Here is a 9,161-nt window from a genome sequence, read left to right on the forward strand (position 1 = left end):
CGCCACCTACTGGTGGGCCTGAGTGTGGCGCTTTGTGGTGCGCATGCTTTGGGGTGATGCTCAATTAAGCGCGCATGTCACCAGAGACTGAAGGCTCGAGCCAGAAAGAGAATGCTGGCTTGTGTAAAAGGTGGAAATATAGAAGATATGGACTACAATTGCTCATGAATGTTCAGTAGAAAGGCGCACACGGTATGTTGGTGCATTTACTTTGTGTGTATGTTTTATTTGAGTTGTAATTTTTGTTCTGCTGATGTAATATCCGTGTTTTTCATTGATCATTTCACCATAGTTTTTCACGGTGTTTGCTGGTGAAAAGTACTGGCTGAACATCAGTTGGAGCATGGCCCTTTATTCTACTTCGAACATGAAAAACCTTCAGGAGCAGTTACAGGAGGTGTTAGTGTCTGGCTTAAAACAGGACATATTAGCTACATTTAACCTTCAGTTACTCTTTATATAGTTAGGTAGGAGTCAGACCATGTTTCTTTTTAGCTGATTCACCCAGGTAACCTGCAGTGTTGGAAACGTGTTTTCCGACGATGTTTGCTACCCTACAATCCGTCCTGCTCTGTAGTAAAATCAGCGACATTTGACCGCCCTGTTGCTCCCATTGAAATGTATACAGCCTATTTAAAATCTAAAACTTAAAATTGTCCGTAGCCTAAAGTTGTTACCACTGTCCTGTTTTAAATGGAATGAGAGAAGCTGGTTATTTTGTCATATGTGCCGACATTAAACCCAGGAGCCACATTCAGGTAAAAGTGTAAGAACAAATGATCCGTCAATAAAGGATAATGTTGGATCAGTGTTTCAATATTTATATCTTTTATTAGATGTACATGTGGTTTGGTTATTTGCCTTTTGGTTGAAAGTAGAGAGGATTTTTTTTTTATTAGTGATCTTAATAGTATTTTTTTTTTCATATTAATGTAATTTTTTCATCTAATTGAATACAATCTATTTGTGTATGATTGTCAGTCCAAAGAGGGAGAGAGGAAAGAGAGGAACGTGAGGAGAAAGGGCAAGGTCAGGAAGAACCAGGTAGGAAAACAGACAGGGAACAGTGACAGGCAAAACGAACTGTTAAACTGCTTGAGAGAGTTGACCACCAAAAAGTGATAGACAGATTTGCCAACTTCAAGGTGAGGCGACATAGGATAAAATAAAAGAAATAAATCTGCAGAGCCATAGTAGTATCTGCAGTAAAGATATTTTCATACATTGTACCATAGGCAAAGTTGCCTCCATTTTTATATTTTTTTATCAATATTTTGTACATTTCAATGACTCTATTTTTGGAGTGTATTTTTATATATCTGTATTGTATTATACATACACATTAAAAGTGAATCTCTGTCCAAAAATGCACTCAGTTTACTTCTTACTCACTATCATCATCATTCATCATTTTCCCCCCGTAAAGTAATTAAGGTTAGGATGTGTGTGTTTTTTGTTTTTTGTTTTAATTCCAATCCATTCTTCATTTGCAGCATTTAAATAACCTTTATCTGATTTGATGGTTTTGTCACAGACTTTTAAAAAAGTGTTTTTCTTTCCTTCACAAATGTGGGGATTAAATTGTGTTAAAATGTACAAAACAATGATGTCATGTTTTGTGACAAGGACCCAGGCACAGAGAGACTTGATGAATTTAAGAATCTTATGATTTAATAAAGAAATTTGCAGACTTGCATAGAGATGGTAAAATTATGATGACTGATAATGGAGATGAAGACAACAGACGATGAGGACAGGGAGGAACAGGGTTTAAATGCACCAAGGAGACAGTCAGAGGGAACTTGGGACAACTGGAGACATTTAAGGATGCAGGGACTGACAGAGACAGGGAAGAAGTCTCATTGTGACGAGTAAAGTTTATCTTGCCTGGCTGGGCAGTTCTCTGGGTGCTCAGCACCCCCAAAATCTCTGATCCTAGAATCACCCCTGCATCACAGCACGTCAGATAATGGGAAATAGAAAATAAATATTATAATCATTTCAATCTCATTTAAGTGCGGGGCTAAGACTAATTTAATAATTTCTTCAGTTTCTTCTGGCGAGACTTAACTTTGAGCAAACTGAGAACACGTGACTGTGTTGGTTAGTGTTGTTATCACGTGGTGGGATTTTGTACATTCACAGGAGAGTCACAAACAGGACCTCTTTCTTTGCACCTTATATATCACATTTATTATTATTATGATTAGACTTCAAAAATATGTGTAATCACAGTATAAGATCGGGAGAAAACCCTTTTGTAACCGAAAATGACGTATAGCTTATTTCCTCTTTCCTTCTGTAACATCTAAATTACACCATAAATTGCAAAACTGTATTCAAAGTAACGTAACTACGTAACATTAGTGATTTAGCCCTCCTAATAGCTTGCCTGTATTTACACTGTATTGAATTTTATCGTGACATGCACTAAAATTAGCATGACAGCAGTGTTTATATACTTGTTGCTGTGCCAAGTTTCTACATCCTTTAATGAGGCAGAACTGGACATGGGATAGTGGAGATCAATATTAAACTTTAAATTGTACTATAAACTGGAACTTCAAGTTTTCATTTCTGCTAATGTTTTACACTCTTAATGATACATTTGACCTATCAGATTGTTTAGATGAGGTTCATGTATCCTAAAATGAAAATGTGAATAACAACACAAATAATGAAAACAATAGACTTAAAATAAGATCTTTAATCAGTTCATCTCCGCCAACTTCAGGAATATTAAAAAAATATACAAACAGGCACCCCTAAAGTTTGTATTGTGGGTATACTGCAGCGTAATCTCTTGCATTGTGTGAAAGCGATATTAAAAGACATGCTGTATTTTTTTTGTTTTGTTTTATAAAGCTCGCCACCACTAGAGGGCACGATGACACCATTAGTTGTTTTTAATCAGAAACCTTACCTGAGTCAAATGGTAAAGGCAAACCATTTTTGTGGTGTCATTGGAAACTACTGAATGGAGCTGTACTTTTGTTTCTAGTTTTATCCGTAAGATTAGAATGAGAATAATCGAATTAATTAAGTTAAATATTAAACCAAAGTTGACTTTTTTCAAAAAAAAAAAAATTTTAACTATCATAAATTTTGGTTATTATACAGCAGTATTCCACATCCAGACACTAGAGGGTGTTTATAATGCTGCTGGGGGCTCAGAGGAAGAATAAATATAGCTTCATGTGTACCTCTTCTGTTCTTTACCAAATGTCACTAATTATGCATAAAAATATATTTTAACCTTCTAAAGCACGACAGAAAGCTTTTTTTTTTTTTAAAGTCTCATGCCCATTACGTGTAAAGTTCAATAGTCCAATAAGATGTGGCAGTCACTATTATGAATGAGTTGAAAGGGTGGTATCTTATTCTTACACATGGTCACAGGATCGCATTGTGTGTGAAGGAGGTAAGAATGTTTGGCCTCGTGTTTGCATTGTGTTTTATTGCTAAAGCAGTGGTTCTAAAAAAAATTTATCCACCACTCGGCATTGTTTACTAATATAGGAAATATCTAACCAATTTTTCTTTTTAAAGACTGGAGAATATAAGGAACAGTTTATTTCATTTTATTATTTATTTACTTATTTGGTTGTGAGAGGAGGAAGCACTTGCTTGCCTGTCTGTAAATATCATCGCACACCGCTGTTAAATGGTGGTTTAAGGTTGTATGTCTACGGTTTTCGTGTAGTATGTTATTTTCTGGTTAATATTTGTAGTGAGGGGACATTTTTATAGGTCAATATCAAATTCAGAAATACAATATTGTAAGGTGGCTTGGTGAGTCACCAACAGACTGTATATAAAACATTGATTTAGCCACTGGGATGCCATCAATTGTTCTGTGGACTCACATTTTGAAGTCTCAATTTGCTGGGCTGCTGCCATGATTATTTCTTTCTTTATTAAGAGAGACGTGACCACATTTAGTATAATGAGTGGAAATCTAAGTTATCAGCTAGCACTATCTATTTTTTAAGTAAATTGCATTTTTACACAATATGGGTGCATCACACAAGCACCACAACCACTACATAATTTCCTCGGGGATTAATAAAGTATTCTTATTCTGAATTATTGCTATGTAACATCCAAATAAAATACTAGAATTTTATTTAGCAAAAAAAACTTCTTGGTTTTGGATTAGTGCAATTAACTGCATAGCAAATCATACCATTATCCCTCTCCTGGTTTCTTTTTCAGGTGAAGAGCTGGGCCGGCTGCGTGGTTGCTCAAACTGTGGGTGAAGCCCTTCTGTTCCTGGGCTCTAGCTCTCATATCTGTTGCCACTTTTAAGGCCCAGCTTGAGGGGCTTTTCTCTGCCAGATTGCAGGTGCATCATGGTGTGAAATGCCTTGTTTAAAAGATGGTTGGAAAACCTACTTCCACAAGGAAGACTTTCACTCATTTGTAACTACTTACCAGGCTGGTCACTTCTCACAGCATGTAAAAGAAAAGTAATCACAGAGTCCACCCAGAACAGAGTATGTGTATTTTTTAACATAATCACATTAACATTCCAGTTTTTAAAATGTGTTGCACCAAATTAAAAAAGTTTTGTGCAAAACCCATCTCATAGTGCTTCATGGGGCAAAAGGATAATGACCCAAACCCTGCTGCAAAAGCAACCCAAGAGTTTCTTGGTACAAAGAAATGGGATATTCTTCAATGGCCAAGTCAGAAACCTGACATCCAACCAATAGAGCGGGCTTTTGGTGAAACTGTGAATGTATGTGTGCTATCTTATATGACGTGTTTCCCCTGTTTGTCCAAGATAAATTTCTCCCAAGCGAGACAATAACTGCTGATCTGATCTGATCTTTTCAGTTACTCAGTCACCTGTTGCATGATTTTAAATCCAATATTGAGGTATAAATGGGAAAAATGACAAATCGAGTCAATGTCCAAATACTTACAGCCCTACACGTATCAATTTCACTTACTTTTAACAGTAAATCCATGCTTCAGAGAGCAGCCATCACACTTTGATGATATCATCTGCACTGTTTCACTTCCTGCTTTTCTTTGTCAGCCTGATGGTAACTCTTTTCTAAACCTTACCAACAATTGGTATTCAACACACAGAGTTAAACAAAAGATGCTTAAAGATACGTTACAAATTAATAATGTTAACATCATATATAACAAGCCAAAGACCAAAACCTTGTTTTTGTTCCAGGCTGTAAACATGTTTAATTCTGCTCCAAAATTGGACATTTAAACATGGGGGTTTATGGGAAAAGACTCACATTTGGAGCCGGTTGTTGAAAGAACAGCAGTACTTTGAGTCCTGACGTGTTTTTGTCATTTTTCAGCCTCAAAGGTTTCCATTTGTTTCAACATTCAAGTTTTGAGTGCATATTGCTGCTCAGAAAGAGCCTGGGAACAGGAGAAGTGGCTGAATAGCTCAACTCTGAAACTTGTCCTTCACCTTTCCCCCCTCTCCCTTCTTTCATGTACCCTCACCCACCTTTCCCACAAGTGACCAAACACTTTACCTGAACTCAGGTTTCTGCTTTTGTTCCAGATGGTAAGAAATGGGAGGATGAGAGACTTAAGGGGTCACACCTCGGTGGTGAATGTGGCCTCTTCGGGTTTCGGATTATCAAGCAGGAAGAGGAGAAAATGTGAAGATCAAGGAAAAATGCTTATGCAGTTAAACTGCAGCACCTGAAGTAGGCCCTGATTTGAGTTTAGCAGAGAATGAGCTGGACAATGCGGCCTTTGTCTCGTGATCAAAGGGGGAAATTCCCACACAAATCGGGAGGGGGGGGGGGGGTCTCAGGTGAATTCCATCCAGCCGCCGACCTTCACAGATAAGCAGGCGGCTCCTTTATGGCTAAGCCCCTGCAATAGGTGGAGGAAGGCCTCGGCAGCCCTTCATTTATTTACTTGCTCTTGATCAGTTATTAAAATGCCACCAACGTCTTGCTTTGTGAGATACTGTTGCCAGATTGTGGTGGATGAAGAAAACCACTTCTGAAATGTCAGTACCCCACACACTCCAGATGTAATTTGTGCTTTAACCAAACTGAAATAACCTCGCAGCTAAAGCCAGTTGAGAATTAGGCCACACCCCTTCAGCGTATTCTTTTCCCCTTCATCCAAAACGTAAGATCCATCGGAGTTTGAAGCAGAGCCAGGGCTGCATCAGTTGTGGACCCTTGATCTGATTCTCTTCATTCTCAGCCTCCCCAGCTTTATTCAGTTTTAATTTGATGGCTCTATAGTCTACCCTGAAAACTTTAAACACTCAAAGCAGGAAAGAGACGGTCAGTCACGTGGTCTCACAATTTAAAGCTTTATTTAATCTACATAAAAATAAACAGTTCAAGTCACACCCTGAAAGTACAGTGGTCACAATTTAGCTCATTTACAAATCACGTTCAGGCGAATGAAACCAGAATCAAAGACGGTGTACACGAGTCTGAGGTGTTCTCCCACTGCACGCAGGAGTAAAAGGGCCGGTGTGGTGCCAAAGTAGTTTTCAGAGTCCTTGCAGAGCCAGTACAGAGGATAGAAAGAGCAGAATGCTTGAAAGTGAGCGTCGCCTTTTAAGACAAGTTTTCCCACCCAGCACTTGAAAAGTAATTCCAAAACGCGTTTTTGGCTGTTTTTGAGTGGGTGGGTGGATTGAGAGATTAGTGTATTTAGACTAAGCCAGCACTGGATCCACAGTGTAACCTGTGCTGGCTTTTGTGTCCAGCGCGGTCAGTCCACTCAATCAGGACCGGTGGAGGAGAAGAGCGGTCAGAGCCAGCGGGGGGAGCAGCACCATGAAGGCGGCGGTAGTCCCACAACAAGCCCCCGTGGAACTCGGGGTGGTGATGTTTGTGTTGTCCGGATTCGTGCCGTTATTCGCCAGGGCCACCTGAAACACATTTGTATTTAATTAAGATGATTCAGTCCGGGTGATTTCATTTTTAAACAAGAATTTAACGTGCGAGGGAGAAAGTTAATCAAAATTCAGCGTCTGGAGTCATTTCGTTTCCATTTTAATTTGGAAAATAATTTAAGATAAGAGCTTTAAAGCCTCTGTTCAAGACCTAGCCCGAAACTTCTAGAAGTTTGCCATTGTATCCTTATTGCCGCCGTCTGTTCTGCAGGGGACAAACTGATTTTTATATTCATGACTTTTCCCCTAAACATACGAGATCGTAGATGCACTCCAAGCATAACGTTTTAACCTCCCTAATTGAACATTTAGCTCATCTGCGCCATTACAGCGTTTCATGCGTAAACAAATTCCGTTAGCTACAGTTGATTCCCACCTTAACCTAAAAGGTTGGTGAAAGTATGAAGAAACAAAACAAAAAAAGGAGGTACGGATCAAACTGACCTGTGATGTGAGATGGAAAGCCAGCAGCAAAACTCCGACGACTGCGACGCACAGTTTCTTCATGATGGATGGGATTCTGTTCTTCTTGGTAGAGAAAACGTGAATGAAACAGGAGACCAAGCCTTTGCTTTTTTTTATACCTCCCAGTGACGTCATCAACCACGCCAAAACACCTGCCTTTATGTATCATTCTGCAACAAATGCTATTTACTTTTACTTAGCTACGAATTATGCATTTTGCGTTATAGTAAACCGGATAAGAAACAAAAACAAATGAATAGCAAAATTACTTAATGCATATTTAATAAATTAGAGATATAGCTGCCATACTAATACTGCACTATTCCCTGTTTTATATGTGGTCTTTGATGCATTGATCGTGATTTTACAGTGTTCTCTTTTTGAGTGGAGAGCGTTAGATAATGCATGAAATAGCTCAGTAAAGCTTTCTCAATAGAGTGATTAAAACAAGGCTGTCCAGGCTCCCCATTTCTATCTTTGCAGGTCAAATTAAATTCAGTTTGAAGATGAATCACAAGAACCAATTTTTTTGTCTCACTTCCAGACTCTAATTTATCCCTCACACATTATTTAGAAGTTATACCATTTCATATGTGGGGTGCGAATGGTTGTCTGTCCCTGTGTGTTGGCCCTGCGACAGACTGGCGACCTGTCCAGGGTGTACCCCGCCTCTCGCCCTATGACAGCTGGGATAGGCTCCAGCGCCCCCTGCGACCCTGAAAAGGATAAGCGGCAGCGAATGGATGAATGGATGGATGGATGGACAGAACAAACCTCACCCTCTAAAAAAGACATTTTATATAACGGAAAATAGACTATTTGTTAATCATAGTACTAAACTCAACTGGAAAATGTGAATACTACACAAAAATTATAATTACATCTATCTATCTATAAACAGATAGATCTATCCGGAGCCTATTCCAGCTGTCATAGGACGAGAGACAGAGTACACTCCGGACGGGTCGCCAGTTTTTCACAAGGCTAGCCCAGAGAAACAGGCGACCATTGACATTTACACCTATAATCAATCTTAGAATCACCCCTTTAACTATATGTCTTTGCAATGTGGGAGGAAGCTGGATTACCACAAGAGAACCAGACATGGGGAGAACATGCAAACTCAACACAGAAAAGCCCCAGACTGAATTCAATTCAATTCAATTCAATTCAATTTATATAGCACTAAATCACACCAACAGTTGCCTCAAGCTTTAATGTAAGTACCCTACAAAATACAAAAAAACAACAATCAGATTACCCCTATAAACAAGCACTTTTGTGACAGTGGGAAGGAAAACACAAAGACTGCTGTGGAAACACTCAATGGATCATGGGAGTCCACCTACCTGGATTCAGGGTCACCTGCTCCAACCCTAACAATGTGCTTTGTCAAAAGGAACGTTTTAAGCCTTAAAAGTAGAGAGGGTGTCGGACTCACAGCTGGTTTCACAGAAGAGGGGCCCGAAAGCTGAAGCCTCTGCCTCCCATTCTACGTCTAAATATGCTATGAACCACAAGTAAACCAGCAGTCTGAGAGCAAAGTGCTTTGTTGGAGTAAAAAGTTACTATAAGGTCTTTAAGGGGCCAAAATATCAAGATTTGAACCCCAGTGAGGCATAAGTGATGAGCACCACTCCATATTCTATATACATGAAAAGTAATTTATGCGTAATAATTTATAGCAATGTCTTTCTTTCTGCTGTCATGGTTCAAAATAAACAGCGCCACCGGGGGCATCTCGCTGTCACAAATGCGAAAGCTTCACCCATGACCCCGCTGGGTTTCC

The 9,161-nt window shown here is 39.2% G+C and overlaps 1 long non-coding RNA gene across 1 annotated transcript; it reads right to left on the reverse strand.

Moving 5' to 3' along the window:
* Positions 1–6,296: 6,296 nt before the first annotated feature.
* LOC146366294 (uncharacterized) lies at positions 6,297–7,962 on the reverse strand. Its single transcript, XR_014798669.1, has 2 exons — positions 7,352–7,962; positions 6,297–6,883 (listed from the first exon to the last, which is right to left on the reverse strand). It is a non-coding gene; the product is annotated as an uncharacterized LOC146366294 (long non-coding RNA).
* Positions 7,963–9,161: the final 1,199 nt, after the last annotated feature.

Source organism: Perissodus microlepis, chromosome 19, assembly GCF_051167445.1.
Source record: "Perissodus microlepis isolate ML-2025 ecotype Zambia chromosome 19, ASM5116744v1, whole genome shotgun sequence".
Taxonomy (NCBI): domain Eukaryota; kingdom Metazoa; phylum Chordata; class Actinopteri; order Cichliformes; family Cichlidae; genus Perissodus; species Perissodus microlepis.